The sequence below is a fragment of the Notothenia rossii genome, assembly GCF_949606895.1.
Source record: "Notothenia rossii genome assembly, chromosome: 2".
Taxonomy (NCBI): domain Eukaryota; kingdom Metazoa; phylum Chordata; class Actinopteri; order Perciformes; family Nototheniidae; genus Notothenia; species Notothenia rossii.
The window spans coordinates 65621775-65643193 of NC_136904.1; the positions used below are offsets into that span (position 1 = coordinate 65621775).

The 21419-nt window shown below is 38.7% G+C and overlaps 1 protein-coding gene across 5 annotated transcripts in view; it reads right to left on the bottom strand.

Annotated features, from left to right (window-relative positions):
• The window catches only part of gulp1a (GULP PTB domain containing engulfment adaptor 1a), a 138244-nt gene extending 117045 nt beyond the window's left edge, over positions 1–21199 (bottom strand). For 2 of the 5 annotated variants that reach the window (XM_079666524.1, XM_079666523.1), the window contains exon 1: positions 21016–21196. The gene's annotated coding sequence lies outside the window, so the exon portion shown is untranslated. Of the gene's footprint in view, positions 1–21015 lie in introns of all 5 variants that reach the window. The other 3 variants (XM_079666527.1, XM_079666528.1, XM_079666529.1) reach the window with 3 other exon arrangements.
• Positions 21200–21419: the final 220 nt, after the last annotated feature.

Sequence of the window (21419 nt, forward strand, 5' to 3'; positions counted from 1 at the left end):
CTTTTTGGAAAATTGTAGAAAATAAGAGCTGTGGAAAAGACAGATTATGATACTATACTTTCGTCAGTAATGGTGGAAAGGCTTGTCATACAAAATACTGTATGGATTGGTTAAAAAACTGCCTGAAAAATCATTTGACAACTTTGTAATACCTGTTTCATATTCACATGTTCTCTTCTACTTTTACATGCGTCTAATTTTATTGATGTTTTAGTATGTGTTGTTCTTAAAGTGAGTTATCAAAAGTTATTATCAAATGTATGCTAATGATTGTATATTGATATTGTGGTTTTTATAAAATTGTGATTTTGAACATTAATGAGGTGGAGGCTCTTCATAAGCCCACTGGGTTAATCGCCTCTTCCTGCTCCGTTTATAATTTGTTCTCTGTTGTGTTTTTACATTGTGCAAAACAATTCAAAACTAAATACTATACAGTATACACCCCTTTTATAATAGTTGAGGCTGTCGGCAGAAGTAAATAGCTTAGGCAATGCTTTAAAGAACATGATGTTCTGAATACTGTGCGTTAGCTAATGCTGCTAATGCAGCTAATGTTCAGAGTGATGGTGTCTAGTAGTCTTATGAATACAGCCACTTTTAAGATATGAAAAAGCTTCAGACATTCCTTATATTTACCACAGACCTTATTTCAGGCACTCAACCAAAAACCTCAACCTCATTCAGAGATTACATTTCTTTACTTTGAGACGAGGGAACCAGGAAGTGCTAAACACTAACTAATTTCTGGTATTTATGCTCATTCCTGGATCAATGTGGTGCTGTAAATGAGGAGAGCAGCTCATTACCTCATGGAAAAGGGAAGCCTGGTCTGAGCCTGTTGACTGGCAGTGAGGCTTGGGGTGGGGGGGGTCGCCACATAGGCAAAGCGATCAGCATCCGTCACTGTCTGCTCCTCTCAGACAGTGTGAGGGCTGTGACTGATGAAGGAGGAACAATCAGGGGGGGAACAGCACAGCATGGAAGCCCGGGAGGAAGAGGATGAGCTCTGCTTCAAAAGGTCAGGATAAGGAGGGACAACGTGTGCTTTGTGGAGATGACAGAAGTCTGAGTAGCCATTTGTGTGTGGGGAAGCTTGAGAAGGTGCATTGGTAAAAACCTGCACGCTACAGGTGGAATTTTAAAATACGCCTATTATAGGGTACTGTCATTCGGGACAAACATCAGAGCATTGTCAATTCCTAACACATGCTACAAGGCATCTTACACTGACAGAGGAACAACAGCATGGTCTGCATAGATATCTTTCATTGCAACTTCAAATCTGTTGCTGTCTGGAGAGCGATGAAACAAATGCACAAAACACAATATCCGCATATTTGTCCTCCAAAGATGTTCTAATGTTTGCAAGCATGGAATCCTCCTTCTGACTGATCACCAATAGTGTGTGTCATACAGTACAGCTTTCTACAGAGTTAGGCTATCATCTGCTAAAGGTTGACCTAATAAACCAAGTTCAGTTTGTTTCTCTTTTCACAGACCCTGCTCTTGCAACGTTGTAAAATACTTAAACCTTTACCTATAGATTAGGGCTGTCAACATAAATCGCAAACACATTGTCTTCCCATTATTCCTGTTTACCATGAATGACATGGCAGTGAAATGGCAAAGAAAGCTAGAACATCAATGCAGAGCCATGCATTGCTAAAGCACGCGCCAGTTTATTGAAGTTGCACGTGTGGAAGATAGCGGACAGGGGTCAATAATGTAGGAACAGATGGGGCTCACAATATGATAGCGACAGCAAGAATAGTACCATACAAGCATATGCCTAGTGTAGCACACTTTACACAGAGGGCAATCACAGCAGATTAACGGACAGCAGCTTGGTAGATGCTTGTTGATGAAGTGTCGGAAAATGGTTGGCCTTCATGCCAATCATTCAGTAGTCACGTTCAAATATAGAATACAAATCTAGGATTTATCTTACCAGTTTGTCATGCATCCTGATATTGCAATGTTATAAGACACTGCATCATACACCTTAAAAGTAGGACTATTAACGTTGAAAGCGTTATTGTTCGCTTTTAATCTGCAAAATGTAATGGATAAATTAAGCACACATAATCACAATATTAAATTCAACCCAAACTGAACTTTACAGGGTTCATACACTTTTTCACCAATGATTTTCAATGACTTCTCTATGACCTTTACTTCATTTTCCATGACCAAAAAAATAACTCTTTCTCAGCGGTACCATACCGGTAAGTTTCATTACTATACGATACAGTATTTATTATCATTATAGTATTACTATTTTGGCGATTTGATAAAATATAAATTATATTTGATGCAACTTTGGTTACATTTCCATGAGTTTTCCAAAACTTTGAGAAAAATATTGTTTTCCATGACTTTTCCAGGGCCTGGAATTAGCATTTTGAATTTCCATGACTTTTCCAGGTTTTTAATGACGGTAAGAATCCTGACTTTAGCAGTTTGTCATGCATTTCTTTATGACAACACCAACGTGTATTTGTGTTATCTTCGCCCAAAATAAAACAAACACAATGATATTATTATGATTAACTCGTTTACATTTTGAATCGATTGGAAGCACCACTTGAAACATCTATCTCTCAAGGATTACACTACTTCTTTAATACCACAATTCCATTACACAAAAAACATAACTCAATGCAAATGTAAGATACCAGCACTTAGAGCAGGGCAGCAGAGCGTTGCCATTCCCTAATATTTCATTCCCCTCGAGGAGTGACACCCCTTTAGTAACACTGGTTGACTAAAGGAGTGTCTGAAATGTTGTGACTTCTAATTTCCCTCATGACAAGAGGAATTTCAAAGCAGTGTTTTGGGTTTAATGAGTCTATTATACAAAGACAAAGCCGCAGGAGCTCCTTTTGTTAGTGTTGGCATTGTTTCCTCCCCGACACAGAATCCCCTGTCACTATGTAATCAAATATTATCAATCATACTTTGCCTGCTGTTATTTTACGCAAGATTCATTTCAGTTCTATTTCAGCATGTGTATTCACTCTTTAATATGAGACAGAGTTCTGTATGCTCAAGCTCTGTCTGCTTACTGACTTGTCCTCGTCCCCCATCTGGCCTAAGGTGCATTCATATTGCCTCCAATCAAAGAATGAAATCCTATCAGTGAACTGCACACACCACACTTTAAAATAGAGATGCCCCAATCTCTTTAGTCCCCAAACAGATACTGAGCACTGGGTTTTAAGTGTGGGCCAATGCCAAGGGAAGAACTGACCTGATAGCAGTGTTTCATTATTAGTTTTATGCTTCACTGTGTGGAAGTGACCAGGATCATTTAAGGAAAGATGAGGCTTGCCTTATACCTTGCTTTCATAACTTTGTCAAACTAAACGTGAGAAATAAATACATAGATTGACAGTGTTACTTAATAAAATAACGAATTGTGTACAAGGTACACAGACTGAGTAGAAAATCTTTGTTTGGTACAGATTCCCTTACAAATGTACATAAGGATGTATTTGACTTATTTTTCAATAACAATAATAATTCCCTCTCATATTGCGACTAATAACATACTTGCAAAATAACTGAAAGTAAGCAGAATTAGTTATTTCTTCCAAATGATGCAGCCCTTATACCTGATCCAGCCTTGCTTCAGTATCAGATCAATGCATACTTTATTTAAAGGCTAGTTCATAGACGTCTAACCTCGTCTCAAGGCAAACTGTGTTCCGCATAAAATGAGATTAGACACAGGATTAGTTCATTTAACTGCAGCTTTTTCTGCAGAATTGGTATTACAATATTAATTGAAAACCAGATTGTCTGCTTTACCCCAAGAGCTCAGGCCCTTTCTGAATCCTGCTGAGTATTGTTAATGTGTGACTTCAGACTGCGCCTGTCCCCCTAGCTTTAAAACGACTGTGGTTAGACATTTACTCAAGAAATCCCGTGTTAACCCAGAGGAATAATGACTGTCTATTGGCCAACATTCTGTATTTAAGCGTTATCTTTTTGAAGCTTTTCATCAGCTTTCAAAGTCTGTCTCTAATGGAACCTAATAAAGTCTGTACCTTGCGTCTTTTCTATTACTGACATGAGTGCAGTCTTTTGGCAGCACATTTGCTATTTACTCCTAGACAGACATTTTGTGTGTTTGGTAATTAGCTGTTAATAAATATGGCATACATCAGATTTTCTCTGCTGAAGATCAATGTATCTAATGTATGTTTGTTTAAAAGATAACTTAATAAATACAAATAATAAAACCTAAAAATATAAAAAATATATATAGACCATTATGACAATAATAATACTTTTAGTAATAATTGTAATAGTAATAACAATAATATGAATAATAATTATAGTAATAATAACAATACAAATATAAATTGTTTAAGTGGGGAATAAATATTATCTGATGACCACCATTTTTCATAAAATATTCTTTAATATCGTTCTATAAATGTATTGTTCTGATTGCCTATACTGTCATTTTACGATCTTGGGTTTTTTATTTCCTTATCGTGTGTCGAAGGACAGAGGGTGCCAGAGGCTGTGTGGTAAGTTTGTAATTTGTGTTATTTGATCTAAAAAAGAAAATCATCTTGACTTGACTATCCAGCCGAGCTTGTATCAGCAGTCAGAGTCCCCCCCCCCCAACTATCTGTGCTCCTGCACACAGAGCTAACCCTGCTGCTGTTAGCGCTGCAATTACACACTGGATTTCCTCCCTGGCCTCATTTCTGCCCACAGTGCCAGAGCAGCTTTCAAAGCAACCGCCAACCAAGCTGCTGAAAAAGAAACAACTGAATCTCTGTTAAACCAACTCGGACATTTTTTTTTTTTAATCACATCATTCTCTGAAATGTGCCTATGCATGAACAACACGTTTTCATGTCCATGTTCCTAAAGAGTACATAACAAACATTGCATTATTATTTAGTTTCATAACCCTAGATTCATTGTACTTATTCAACTGAAACCGGTTGAGGGGGCTTTTGAGTTTGGCCCTGGTATTGACATTGGGCTTGATTACACTTTTAAAAGTCAAAATAATGTAAAATGTTCTGCTCATTTTCAGGATCATATCAGTATTTAGTGTCTCTACTTTAAAGAGTCCTCTCCTGCTGATGTTCAGGTGTACAGGACTGTCTCAGAAAATTAGAATATTGTGATAAAGTTCTTTATTTTCTGTAATGCAATTAAAAAAACAAAAATGTCATACATTCTGGATTCATTACAAATCAACTGAAATATTGCAAGCCTTTTATTATTTTAATATTGCTGATTATGGCATACAGCTTAAGAAAACTCAAATATCCTATCTCTAAATATTAGAATATCATGAAAAAGTATACTAGTAGGGTGTTCAACGAATCACTTGAATCGTCTAATTAACTCGAAACACCTGCAAGGGTTTCCTGAGCCTTGAAAAACACTCAGCTTGGTTCAGTAAACTAAATCACAAGTATGGGGAAGACTGCTGATCTGACTGCTGTCCAGAGGACCGTCATTGACACCCTCCATCAGGAGGGTAAGACACAAAAAGAAATTTCTCAAAGAGCAAGCTGTTCACAGAGTGCAGTTTCAAAGCACATCCACAAAAAGTCTGTTGGAAGGGGGAAATGTGGCAGGAAACGCTGCACAACCAAGAGAGATGACCGCAGCCTTAACAGCATTGTGAAGAAGAGTCGCTTCCAGAATTTGGGGGAGCTTCAAAGACAGTGGACTGAAGCTGGAGTCCAGGTATCAAAAGTCACTGTTCACAGACGTGTCCGGGAAATGGGCTACAATAGCCGTATTCCCATGGTCAAGCCACTTCTGAACTCAAGACAACGGAAGAGGCGTCTGACTTGGGCTAAGGAAAAGAAGCACTGGACAGTTGCACAGTGGTCCAAAGTCCTCTTTTCAGACGAAAGCAAGTTTTGTATTTCATTTGGAAGTCAAGGCGCCAGAGTCTGGAGAAAGGCTGGAGAGGAGCAAAATCCAAGTTGCTTGAAATCCAGTGTGAAGTTCCCACAGTCAGCGATGGTTTGGGGAGCCATGTCAGCTGCTGGTGTTGGTCCACTGTGTTTCATCAAGCCCAGAGTAAATGCAGCTGTGTACCAAGAGATTTTAGAGCACTACATGCTTCCGTCTGCTGAAAAGCTCTATGGAGATGAGGAATTCATTTTCCAGCATGATCTGGCACCTGCCCACAGTGCCAAAACCACCAGTAACTGGTGTACTGACCATGGCATTACTGTCCTCGATTGGCCTGCAAATTCCCCTGACCTGAACCCCATAGAGAATATGTGGGGTATTGTGAAGAAGAAGCTGAAAGACACCAGAACCCAACAATGCTAATGAGCTAAAGGCCGCTATTGAAGCATCCTGGGCATCCATAACACCTCAGCAATGCCACAGGCTGATTGCCTCCATGTCACGCCGCATTGATGCAGTAATCCGTGCAAAAGGATTCCCAACCAAGTACTGAGTGCAATAATGGACATTTTCAAATGTTTGATTGTGTTTTGCTGTTATAAATCTTTTTTTTTACTTGGTCTGAGGAACTATTCTAATTTTTTGAGATAGGATTTTTGAGTTTTCTTAAGCTGTATGCCATAATCAGCAATATTAAAATAATAAAAGGCTTGCAATATTTCAGTTGATTTGTAATGAATCCAGAATGTATGACATTTTTGTTTTTTTAATTGCATTACAGAAAATAAAGAACTTTATCACAATATTCTAATTTTCTGAGACAGTCCTGTATATCAGTATGTAGTGTCTCTACTGGGACATTAATGTTCAAAAAGCTCTTTATATTTATCATACTGCCTGTGCTGCAGCACCTCTTTTCACCCTATGTGTGAAACCAGAGCCCAGTCCGCTCTGATTGGTTAGCTGGCTAACTGCTCCCAAACTGGCTAACTACGCCAAACCAAGTGGATATTGTTTTTGCCCTGAGGGACTATTAAAGTATGTATTTGTCATTGAATAGTTTCACTCACCAGCTTTATAGAGGTTGCTTACTCACTGCTCCCATCAACAGGATTCCGTTTGCAGTAAAAAAGTTCTAAAAACCCACTGTACCTTAACTGCTCAGCACTGAGCAGCAGACATATACAGTTATGGACTAGCTGGTTCACAAAGTGGAACATTAAGCAGCAAAAGAGCTACACAACAAAGTTAGCGGACCAACACAGAGCTATTGGAAGAGACTAAATGTTTTATACTTGGATGTATCAGGCCGAGACAAACAAAATGAATGCCAGGACTGAATTCTGCAAATCTGATATAGAGCCTCAGCCGGCTGTCGCCATATATCAGAACGTCTCAAGGTGCAGCAGATTTTTTTTCCCAAGCAGTGGGCAATTACTGTGCTACAGCTAGAAAGAAATAGCAATTCTAGGATATATATATAAATCTTTTTCAAAGTAGCGCTGCTGAAACACAAGCTACTAACTGGAAGATTTCTCAACTCCAATCACAAAGAACAAGTTAAAAGAAGTAACTCTCCCAACTTCTGTGATGAATAATGAATTATAATATATTATATATATACCACTGTCTTTTTGAATTGTCCACATTAAAAGACAGGTCAAAAACCAACAACAAGGACACATAAAAGACAAAAACTCAAATGTAAATAAAAATAATTCTAAAAGAAATAATTAAGTACAAAAGAAATCGACTGACAAGACATCACCTCAAATAAATTTGTGTACGCATGTGGTAAAGATAATAGACAAAACAATTACAAAAATAAAACAACAATACGCTAATTATAATATAAAAAATTGGTATTTGGTTTTTGAAGCGCATAATGCATATATATATATTTCTTTTTATTTTGCTTCCATTTGTCGTTATTTAAAACAAAGCCGACTGAAATATCTGAAGATAGCGGGAAAATAACTCAAGACTAAACATATACAAAGTTTTAGAGAATGACTTAACCGTGCACCAAGGAAAACTACAAATAGGAATGATGAAATCATAAAAAAGTTCTGTGGTTTTTACGACGGCATCACCGTTTCTTTGAATAAACACCAATAATGGAGAAATGAGGCTTCACTAGGACAGCCAAGTATATGTCAAAGAGATAAAGAAGGTTGTAGTCAACAACAACAGCAACAGAACAACACTGGGAGCCTGACTGTGTGTAACAAGCCCAAATAAATCTAATTAGTTTGAATGTGAATGATCTTTATGGAGGAAGATAATAGTGCAAAGGAAGATAAATAAATGCGCTTGAGAAGCACGAGTATTTATCCAGACTGCAGCTTTGGCAGAACATCCAGAAGACATCAATAGCCACTGAGGCCTGCGAGGATGAGATATGCAGCATACTCAGAGAGTTAACAGAGAAATCAGCCTCCCAGCAAAAAGTGCTAAACAATACCAATAAAACACCCGTAACTCCTGCCAATTCATTACAAGAAGGAAGGATAATGCAGTCATGGTGTCTAAGGCGGATAAGGGAAAGCCCGGCGCAAAGCACAGAGGCCTGCCCCTTCAAATTAATGGTACTCAAGAAATAAAAGAGCCATAAAAAGTGGTCTGTCTTCGCTCACAACGGGGCAACTTCTCGAATTAACGGGGGACGCATTGGACGGGCGTATGCCGCTGATTTCTTCGGAGGTGTTGGATCGTGAAGACATGTGTTATAAAGCCTCAGCCAAATTGGAACACCAATGCAGACAGTGCCTGTCTGATGTGCCAGCAGCCATCAGCCCAGAATGCTGTTTGTCAGCTCCATAAACGCTGTACACAATCTGCGATGGCGTGATGAAGTGCGGATACCTGAAGCCTTCATCTGCTTTTCACGGTTGGGACTAAACAAGAGAAGAGGATGTTGTGACAAATGTCTTTATGGTGGTGATACCCAGGCCTGAAGGCTTTTCCATAAAACAAAATGTCAAAGTATAATGTTTACATCAAATACATTATGAGCCAGTCACCTATACCTCGTTATCTAGAACGCATTGCTATCTTATGTAAATGTGGTCCACTGACAAAACAAGTGTACAATATGTACGCATATTTTGGAGATCATTTACGATGACGAGGGGCCAGATTTACAAGTGTGGAGGAAATATATGAATACATATTTCCAACACCGGCTGGAAGGAGGAAATGAGTCTAGCAGAGAGTATGTCATTTTCCTCAGTACAACTTACTAATACTGTTGGTAGAGTTACCTGAAGACCTTACAGAGGTTTGTCAGTAATGTGTTTTAGTTTCAATATGGCCTGAGCAAAAAAGCTGCTGATATTTATTTTTTAACCCAAGTTAAAAGTCCCAACGTTTGCTAACGGTACATTCCTTCACAAGGGCCATAGTGGAACCCTACGGAGACGTGGACGCAGGAAGTATGAATTGCCTTTTAGATCGCTGAGTGAGTAACCTGTCCTGACTTTATTTAACGAGGAAGGTCAAATGTTCTCATTGTGTGTCTTTAGGCAGCTCTTTCTTTAGAATAGCTTCCTTTGCAGTGTTCTAGCTAGCAGCAAGTGTTTCCATTGAATGTTGAGTAAAGACTTTAATAAGGTTTTCTTGCCTGAGTGGATAGCTTATCCCGCACTACAGTCCGGGTTAGCCATGAGTCAAACACGCTGCCACAGGGACTTGATCTTGCACAGAGCCGTAGGAATACAAATACCCTCTGAACAGCATGCATGCCCTGTGGATGTGGACTTTGAAAATGTTTTGACCACAAATGTATAGAAATGGAGATGTTTACCAGCTTGTATTTCCACAACAAATGACAGTAAAGTAATCTCTTCTGATGTCTAGAAGATGTGAAGAATAAAACCAGCCTTCAGTCCATGCCCGCTGTGTATAGCAAGTTACCAATCACTATCACATTTTGATAGCCTTGAGCGTTGATTGTGAGAAGCCATGTTTCTCATCCCATTAGCTTATCTCTAACAAAAGGCAGAAGCCACATTCATCAGGAAATTACATGGAGAGATTTCCATTAATCACAATGTATAGCAACATCCATTGACATTCAGCTGTGTCAAAGGAAGTTAACAAAGCTGAATGTCAATTCCCCCGCCTTCAATGACACAAAAACAAGAAAACAGGTCAAAGGTTCCTCTTGCTAAATGTAAAAATAACACTGGCAAAAAAGTACAAAAATAGATACACGTCTGCAAATGTATGACTAATTTTAGTTTTTCAGGGCTTTCTAAATGCAGTAGACTTAATTTGGACACAAAGGGCAAGGAAGTGAAACAGCTTGAGACAGAAACAACACCCAGCATGCAGTGCCGCACACAGAGCCAAAGATGTCGACCACATTTAATCAGATCAGCGCTTGTGATTTGACTCAGATCAGAGGAAGTCCAGAGTCACAGTGTGAAAGCAATAATGTAATGAGGCTGATGAGAGCTTTCCCATAATCAGCTCGCCTGCTCATTTCCCTCAGTTATCGGCCTCCCTCGTCTCTGTTGTGATGTATTTACAATCAATCTGACGCGTCCCGGGGACAGTGAAAGACACTTGCGACAAATGTCAACGGGCAACAGATGCTTAGGAATACTAAAGCACCTTCCACATTCCTTCACCTTATCGGAAAGATGTTTGAAGGGTGCTTGTAAGAGGTTTTAGATTCTGAGTCATGCACTCAATAATAAAATATTGCTGCAAATGATCTCGAAGTGACATTTTTGGTATTAATGAAGAAAATAAAGAAATTACTCAAAATGAATATAATCATATGTTATTTTCTAATATTGAATCAAGAAAATGCGGAAACCAGTCAGTTGACCATTATGATAGTTATTTTTTTTGTTCACTGAGATCTTCTGGCAAAAGAAAAATAAATTACTAGTATACAGTGTATATATATATATATATATATATATATATATATACACACTGTATATTGATTTATTGATGAAAAGTAAAACAATTGATGGATTTATCCTAAATAAAAATGATTGTGAACACTTACTGTGAACTTGAAGGAGCTATGTCTCATGGCCTTCGTGAGCGCATTGAGTTTGCTCAGTTACCATGGAGATTATTTGGTTGTTAACAATGTAGCTCAAAGTTGAGGACATCTTCAAACAGGGGATCAAGGACAGACTAGTCAAAAACATATTTAAAAGTGCAATATAGAACATTCAAGCTCAACTGTAAATCTACTATTACCAGCACATAGAATATAATAAAGTAATCAGAAGAGTGCCTGACTTACTACTATACTGCTATATAAGACTTTTTTCAAATGGAAAGAATAAGCCAATACGGATATACTTTACCAGCAATGAGCTAATATTAGCCTGCTGCTTAGTGGGCGTTACACTGTAACGTCCACTAAGCACTAGCACTATGTACAGTGCATTTAAATGAATAATGTAAGCACGAGTGCTGTTCTGTTGGGATGACCTTGCTGTATATTTGATATACATGTTTTGAACTTGCCTGTCAGAATTGTTCCTCTACTTGCAAAAAACTACAGAATCTATGTGGAGTGATCACTCTTCTTGTGTCACTGATCATTGTTTATAATAATTTTTATTTCAGTCAAATTCAGCGTGATTTGGCCTAAGTCACTTCACACAGAGGCCGGCAGCTTACGAATAAACGTTTTCTTTTGTTAGACCCAGAAATAACTTAATGTAGGACAGCACAATTCATCAAAAAGATTTATTGAAAATATGGGCTACTGCAATATTCAAATTGCAGTAAGTGCTATATTTTGTAAAATATATGAATGAAGTTTTATAGAGTATGAATGCTATTATATTGACTTAATAAAAAAATCAGTTTGGTACAAATCCTGTTTAGAAAAAAATTGCATAATGATAACATTAACATATCTTTCAATGATAATGTGAATAGTGTCTCAAAAATTATCATTCTCTCTAGTATTGCCAGTCATAAAGCAACGAAATCAGTCCAAAAAAATCCCCATTAGCCTTCTTCAAAATAGTGTAGTCCTACCTTAAAGATATAAATACAAGCAGTGAGTTAAATAATTGATTACCTCTCAAATTTAGATAGGTATAACATATCAAGACCACATTGATAGTTTGAGCTGTCCATAGCTTTGTGAAAAGCTATGGACAGAAATGAGTCCCTCCCTTGGACACATAATCAATCGTTGAGTTGCCTACCTTGGTGTCAGCACCATACTTCGCCACCCAGCATATTTCAACTCTGACTTTATTCACAGCTGACCTTTCAAAGTACGACCAATGAGGCGAAAGCTCTACATCGCACAAGCAGCCACTGTGAATAAAGCAATATACTTATACAGCGTATTGCATTATGAGTTGATAACACCAAAAACACATTTTACCTTGGGAGAGGAAGTATTCCATGACAAATTGTTTGCTGCAGATGCCGAGGCAGTAAACGCTGTTTCTGTAAACACACCTTAAGGCAAAACTACAGGAAGTATCTTACAGAAAAGCAATTTCCATTCTGGTTTGTGGTATGGCATCCGAAAGAGCGAAACCAATCATTTGGTTCATTTATCACGCTGAAGTATTCATTAGAGCCGGCACCCTGTTGCATTGACTTGTATATACCCTTGACTCATTTGGATTTTTAATGGAGCAAGTCCAACTGCTGCAAACAGAGTCCAGACAAGAACATTTCAAATGAACAGGCTTGTCTTTGATTTTTGGTACATTTTATCGAGTCCTATTTTCTGTGAGTGCACATGATTGTATTACACAATCCTCTACAAACCTCTTATCGAGTCAAAAGGCAGTGGTATGTTTCCAGAACCAGTTTTCTGGCTACAGAGGTAATGTCTCCAGCTCTTTTTCCAATACAAGGGACATATGCATACACACATGATATTAGAATTGGTCAGTGGTGTCCATCCATCCATCCATCCATCTTCTCCCGCTTCTCCGTGGTCCGGTTGCGGAGGTAGCAGTTCCAGCAGAGAGCCCCAAACGTTCCTTTCCCTGGCCACATCCACCAGCTCTGACTGGGGAATCCCAAGGCGCTCCCAGGCCATCGAAGATATATAATCCCTCCACCTAGTCCTAGGTCTACCCCTTGGTCTCTTCCCAGCTGGACGTGCCTGGAACACCTCCCTAGGTCAGTGATGTACCCATTTAAAAGACTACACTAACTTAATATTATACCAAATTATATATATATAAATATATGAGTTCTACACAAACATTTCACTATACTTGGTCAAAAGAAATTCTAGAAAATTGTGATTTCAGTTTTGCTTTAAATAGTTTGTTTCATCAACCCATGGTCCAAAGAAAATAAGTAACTGTTTCATGAATAAAGAAAAGCAGCATAATTTAGAAGCTTGTTTTGGTGCATGCTTGAAATCTTGTGTCGAAAAATCCAAATCTTATATCTTATAGACTAGACCTGATACATAATGACCAAATACATTTTGGTCATGTGTTATGTTGTCAGTGTTATTAGAAAAGTCTCTGTTTGTGCTATCAGTTACTGAATATGAATTCAGTTATACTGGGCAGCAAGCTTTGTTGCCTTCAGCGTTACCCTATATCAAAGTGATGACAAAGAGTTCCACGCAGGGAGATATAAAGTATTTTACATTTGGCAAAAAATACAGCACTCGTATCAGATTGGTACTTCAAGTATCATAAGTGAAACTACATGTGTTTAAAGTATTTACTTAAGCTTATACAGCTAAAAATGCAAATGTTGTTGCATGTTTTACTTAAATGGAATTTAAAGACCATTGAGATCTTACGCCAAAATCTTGCCAGGGTTGAAAAGTCGGGGAAGGGGGAATGTAAAAATGATGTAATTGCACATTTATTTTATGGTCACACAAACTCACCAGGTTTGCTGTAGCGGTTTGTCCAGTAACATTTCTTAGACACTTTGTTAACCGTATACATTACAAACACTACATTTTGAGCTAGCTATGTCTGTCTCTTGCAATGATTTATGCTGAAGGAAGTTGCACAAAAAGTTGTATTTCCAGCTCAAACATTAAAGCACTGAGTCTATAAAATACCTTTAAAGTGCCTGGGACTTCATCTTTAGTCATTTCATTTTCTCCTTGTGCAACTCAATATTATTCTAGAATGACTCATCATATGTACGATAAAGTAGGTCCATTAGTGCTGCAAAGGAGCCTCCATTCAACAATCAATAGTAGACTCATACGACTAAGAGCGGGACAAAAAAAAAACAAGACTCCGATATAAAACAGGCAGTAGACCCAGCGTGCCCTCAGCTGTCTCATTTGCAAAAGCCCATGATTAATTGAGGTGTATAATAAATGTTGAGAGGGTTAATTCAATCACAAAGATGGTGAGAAAGAGGGCTTTGACATTTGTTGGTGTCAACACCTTAACCCAGCATGAGAAAAATATCAATTATCTTAAGTCCTTGGTATAGTTTCAGACTATAAAAAGGACTTTCTTTTGACATGACAATAAGAAAATAGAGCCAGTGATAAGCGCATGTGTAATCTTCCTGCTCAAATTTGATTCCAGATCTACCAGCTCCTATAGTCACAGTGAATAGAAAGCTGTTTGATGTTTCCAACCGAGGATGAGGCTTCTGACAGCAAACAGCTCTAGGTGGATAAATGAACCTCTTTTTAATAGAGTTTTTTGTATGACAGTGAGAAATGGGGAGCATGGGCTGATAGTAGTGATATTATCAGTCACTGAGTGATCTTGCACTGATGGCTCAAGTGTCCGCTGAACCTTCTGAAGGCAGGAAGTGAGTGATAAACATGAGTGTTGTCAACATTATAGTAGCCCTCATCTGCTGAGATTTCTTTAATCAATATGTGAACGCCATTACTGTAATCACAATCACTATACCACATGTTTAAAGTGCTTTACATAACAAACCAATAGTATTTGCTGAAAGTAGTTTAGTTATAAGATGATTCAAATTCCATGTCAACTATTGGAATTTAGTAGTGAATACCAAAAGAGAGGCGAAGTCCCTCCCTTTCTGGTGGACCTCCATGGGACCTTATTTCGGAAAAAGTATGGATTGAAGTCAATGGAGAGAGAAAGATTATCTTTCGATCCCGTTTGAATTGTGCCACAAATTACACATTTGATGTTTGTCAGGTCAAAAAAACTGTGAAGTAACACTTTTTTGTGTGTGAAACCGCTCAATGAACTACATCTCCCGACGGCCGTCACGTTGGCACATTTCACTTCTTTCTTTCAGAATGAGGCGAAAAGTATTAAAAGAGGTGAAAATCACCAGTCTTATATTTCAACAGTTTTACGACAAACTGTGACTTTTTTTACATGGAAATTATTTTTTAAGATTGACAAACATCATATGTGTAATTCGTGGCACAATTCAAACGGGATCGAAAGATAATCTTTCTCTCTCCATTGACTTCAATAAATAATTTTTCCAAGATGAGGGACTTTGCCTCTCTATACCAGTTAAATTGTTAGCTGTTATATAGCCAGAACATGATTGTGTTGCCCAGCAGCTAACAGCTAACGCTAACTAGCTCACCTCCCTTTTTAATTCTAATATGGATTACTTGTGCACAATGTAGCATTATCAGGTGGAAATAAACGCTCCTCTATGTTTACCCTAAATACATTGTTCTATATTCCTCAGGACCACATGATGATGATACAACGGTACACGCAGAGTACGGTCTAGTTTCACAGAATTTAGGCCTCAACATAAAACGAAAAGTTGCGTATATCATGACATCACTAATGTCAACAACAAACTGTTCAGAATCTTGCCAACATTACAAATCAATCATCATGCACATTGAGCATAGAACAAGTCACCGCCATGTAGAAACACACAGGTGTGTTAGCTAAACAGGCATTCTTTCACAGTGGGGCGCCTCTGTCAGTCTCTGGATAACAAGTCTCACATAAAACAAATCACTCTTATTCTTATGCATTACTAGCACCAGGGTCCATTGAGGAAACATGTGTTAACTCTGCTGAGAAAGATACAATAACAATGAGAATCAAAAATAAAGCCATCTGATGTACATTCATGAATTTATAGCTATAATGCAAAACAGTATCAGCATGATTCAGTGTGCTGCGTGACCAAAATGTAAATGGGTATATCCATGACAAGCTTTGGCTTCTTGTTTATATTAACCAACAATGAATTCATTTTAAAGAAAAAGCAAGGAAATAGCAGCAACAAAAAGAAATATAAGCTTTGTGTGTGGATGTGTGTAACGACGAGACGCCGTTACTAGAGCTCTCGTGAACATGTTTATATAATTTATTGATGTGGTATTTATTTAATGGTATAAGTGTTCATCCCCATCTTGTCTGTTGCTTCCGGTCGTCTCTGTGTTCCCTCCTACTGATTACCCAATTGTGTTCACCTGGTGCCCTGTGTTGTCTCCTCCCCCCTCACCTGTGTCTAATTGCTCCCCCTCACCTGTGTCTTGTTAGTCAGTGTGTGTATTTAGGTGCTGTTTTCTAGAGGCTGGTAGAGTAGTGGGTGTGAGATCTTTGTGGCTGCAGGATGTGTGCAAGGAGAACAGCAGGATTGAGGCTGTGAACTTTGTGCACATTTTTTTAATAAATGCCCACGTCGGGTTATATTTTTGGACGTTCTGCCTCTGCCTCCTTGCTTAGTCGGGCCGCTCAACGGTCAGTCTCACAATGTGTTTGTTTGTTCACTATCAATATACAGTTTTATGATTTCTGCTGAAAAGAATGTCTTACAATTTCTCTTAAATTTCCTGAGCACTGACAATCTATGTAGTCAGACCTTTTACCATGTGTTGAAACCTTTTTGACATTTTATTATGAAAGTTATGATCGCATTTTAGATAGTTAATTTTCATAGACTACTTCCTAGAACAGGGATCACCAACTACATTTGTCCAAGGGCCAAAATGTATCCAATAGACACTATCGCGGGCCAGCGATTTTTATATAGTCCACAAACACGCTCAGGTACTGCGGACCGCATAACGCTTAGCAGACTCTTCACGCTAAGGAACGATCACTTCTAGGCAGGGTTGGGAGGGTTACTTTGTAAATGTAATCAGTTACTGAATACATGCTCTGAAAGTAATCAGAATACAGTTAGTTACGTATTCAGATTACTTTTAGAATACTTTATTTTTCCATAAAAGATGGGTATGTTTTGGTGAACAGGAGACACTTATTTGACTGTTTTAATGGCTTATCAAGAGCACAAACACAACATCTTGGTGTTATTCTGGACCGCTCCCTCTCATCAGCACCCCACATAAAAAACATCACCCGGACTGCATTCTTTGTACTGTCTTAAAACATTTCCTTGGAATATGTTATGAATTGTAAGGTGTCCTTGGGTGCTTTTAAAACTTTTTCCAGTCACTTGCCCGATGCATTCAGCAGCAGCAGGCCATTCACTTTGATTTGATCCCGTTATGAAATGTCATCATTTCGACAATAAATAAATGCTACATAAACGTTATCTTGCACATTTTATCTAACCATCTCCGTTTCTAACTTTCAATATATTTTAAAAGAGATCTCTCTCTCATCTGCGTACGGGGGCGGGGCCTCACAGACACACTGCATCTCTCTCGCTCACAGACATGCTGCAGCGCTGTGCAGTGTGCACACAGTTCTGCCGGTAATGAATATTACATTTTGTGAGGAAACTTTTCCACCAATAATTCCAATAAGTATTCCAAAATGTATTCACTTCAGGTTTACGAAAGTAACTGTAATCAGATTACTCGTTTTTCAAATGTAACGCCAGCTGAATACAGTTAGCCTACTTGAATTTTGTATTCTGATTACGTAACTCCGTTACGTATATTCCGTTACAACCCAACCCCGCTTCTAGGCTACTGTCCCGCAGCTCCTGCCTCTCTGTTGGACTCTGTCGCAGCGGGGCTGCTGCTGTGGAGCGCAGAAAGAAGACTGTTCACAACGAAGGATCACTTCTTCTTCAAGGCAGGGAAGGTTTCGCAGTAGGCAGTCTACTGTCCCGCAGCTGCTGCCTCTCTGTTGGACTCAGGTACTGCACCTTACTCACGAGACCTTGTAAAAAAAAAAAAATGGGCGGTGGGCGAACGCAGTAACCACTCCGCCAACGCCACAGTCACCCAAGTCGCGTGGGCCGGATGAGAATATCTGGGGGGCCGTACGTAGCCCGCGGGCCGCCAGTTGGTGGTCACTGTCCTAGAACATGTATAGTGTCGTTGACACATTTTGAATACCCCAAAAGCCTGTGATTAAAAATAGAGTAAATAATCATTTTACTTGACCTCTGAATATGTCCCATGAAACCTAACTGTATATTGTTTGTGTTTATAATATTCTCTATTATAAATAGCATTGAATTATAGGCATGTCTGCTTTGGTAATACAGCTTATTGAGCGATCCCAGCTTCACAACAATTCAAATGTTTAGGATTTTGGACACTATTCAGCTATATTATATGTTACCATCATACTCATAATGTGGATCTCTTATCTCATCCAACACATAATAACACAAGGTGGCAGGCAAGGCTTTTGAAGCTTGAACTAGACAATAGTGGAAAAAACATTGCAATATTGTTTTTCTGGATCAAAACAAACCAAGTAGCAGTTTTTGGCCAATATCTTCCTTTACTGTAGCTGTAATACATGCATACAACAACTGTTCACCTCCTAATACTAACTCATTTTCAGGTTAGGTTTGACAACTATCAGGGCGTTTCCAAGAAGGCGGAAATCCGTTCTACCGTACAGATTCTTCTTGTAAATTAGTCATGATAAGAGATGTATTCAAGCTTTTTTCTTTTATATTATGCCTGAAAAGTTGAAGCATGATGTATTTAAGTTAATTGTGTTACTTGACATCATCTAATGTGACTATTGCGCACGCACTTATTGCAATTCTGATGCTAAAATTGTTCAGACTCAGCTGAGTAAAACAATGTTGTTACATTGACATAACCTTAGATCCAAAAGGGAACATGTCATTTGTTATGCAAATGTTGTTATATTGACACATTGCAAGAGAATGCATTATTGCACACAATGGGATTAATTTGGTAGTTAAAAGAGAATATCAGTAGGAAACGTCCCCTTAATGGTCATTTTTAATATTCATATTCACTCTTTTCCCTTTGCCATTGACACACAGGTATGTGGTAGGGATCATACGCAGTCACAAACAGAAGATTTTCGTGTCATTGCAGTTTAGTTTGTAGTATTTTTAAATGGTTGTGCATTACTACGTTTTAAGAATCTGCAAGTGAGTGTTGTTTGGTCTTTAGTCAAGTCTGTAAGAACTGTGTGCGCTCCTTCAACAAATGCTCTCATTTTCCTGTCAACTATGGCCCCATATATACATCCTCTGCATCTAATAAACAACAAGTGTCCAAAATAAATACCATAACAAACATACATGGCTTCTACATTCTTTCAAAAATATAACTAATATCATAATTGTTTCTATTGGTGATTTGAGTGTTCAGTTCAATTTGTATGATATAAGAAAGACATTTGCTGTATTTTTTGTGTCGCAACCAATTATTGCAAAACCGTTATTGTACACATTCCTCATATCCTGCTGCCTTAAAATCCATGACAAGCCAGTTTTACTCATAAAGGACAACTAGGAACAAGACTTCAATTAGCACAAATCTTCAGGGCTAATTCTTGCTTATTTTAACAGCATAAACTTGGAGATCAGCTGCTTTTCAATAAACCAGTGGCTGCCAAACATCCAGAGCAGGTTCAATACACGTTACACCATCCACCTGTTAAAAGGCACAGCGGAGATAGGTAATAATAGTTATTGCTGACTTCAACAAGTCTCTCAAAAAACTCAATTTCACAACCACAGAAAGACGGTGACTCCTCAGCCGTGAAATGAAAACTGTGTGGAACAGAAACTCGAAATGCTCCACTGTCAGATGCTTATCCATCACCCAAAATATATATAAATGTATTAATATCTTGCACAGTGGCAGACAATTTACACAGATGTTGTCATGGTTATTATTACCTGTTGAAAACAATCATGTTGGCAGAATATCTGACATCTGAAGATGAAAGGTAGATGCCATTTAATAGATGCTTGTTCATTTATGAGTGTCACTCGTCTCAATATGCCTCGGAAATAATGAAATGAAGTGCTATCACACATAAACTACACACATATGCATTCTCAACATGGACGTTAGAGGCTATACACTCGCAGCAATTATGAGAATAAGTCTGAAATAGTGCCTCAGTATTCCATATTTGTCACTGCCCAAGAATAATGGGTGGTTGTAGGGTGTGGGGGGCAACAGGGGCCAGAACGTGGACCCCCCTGTGGCCCCTCTCCAAAAAAAGACATGAAAAACCATTTCTGATAGTGTTGCAGCAAAGACTGTCTTTCTAACTTGGATCAAAAATAACAGGAATAATTGATCAATAATATAATAAAATCAACTATCAACTAAAAGGATGTTACTAAAACAAACTAATACCAATAATTGTACTGTATGGGGGTTTTAGGGCTATGACTTTATACTAAATTATAAATGTGAATATCTTGCACACGGTCTTTGTGGTGTTTTGTTACATGCCCCTCTAATAAAATAACTGGCCCCCCAATTAAAATTGGTCTAGAACCACCACTGCTAAGAATAAAAAGGGATTAAGGGTTTGGAAACAGGAGAAAGAAGAAGACATTTATTTTCATGTCCCACTTCCATCACTAACAACACTGACACAATATCTCTTGATGTCACCGCTACAATGACAGCGACAGCTTTTTTAGCGACGACCTGTCAAATAGCGTCAGAACGAGGAGACTGCACGCGGACATTCACAGTGTTTTCACATCAAAGTTAGTCAAAGATTTGCAAGCAACAAAGATACACAAACTCGACGTTAGCTCAGAGTACACCTTACACGGACTTGCGCAACAAAGTTTCCCGTTAGGTTAGGAATGTATTAACTAGGGAAAGAACAGCGTCCAATATAAAGCTAACAACAATGTCAACTTCGAGTTGTAAACCAAGCGCGAAGCTAATGTGTGCACCAACACACAAGAAACTCGACAGCTCACTCCGCCCAGCAGTCAGGGAATCTTTGCTATACACAGGAAACCGCGTTTACTTACCAAAAAAGAAGAAGAAGTCCGAGTATTGAAGTCCCGTAGAAAGAAAAAAAAAGCCCCGGTCCTCCTCGGTGCTCCACAGTCAGAGCTCCACATCCAGCAGCGTCCTTCCCTCTCCTCCTCCTCTCCTCAGTCCTCGGCTCCTCTACAGCTGCTGCTGCCGGATAACTTTGCTGACGTCACCGAGCACTCGGTGTCTGCCGGCGGAGCTCTTTGGTCGTAAATTGAATAATACATGGTAAGGAGGGGAGACGCGACCGGAAAGAATCGGGGAGGCTGGCTCCACGCTAGGGAGGCTACCCTTTCACGACAATGGCCATAATATGAATTAAAAGAAACAGAAAATAAGCTGCTTGGCTATGAACAGGTGAATAAAGGGAGTGGACAAAATGACTGCGTTTGAATTA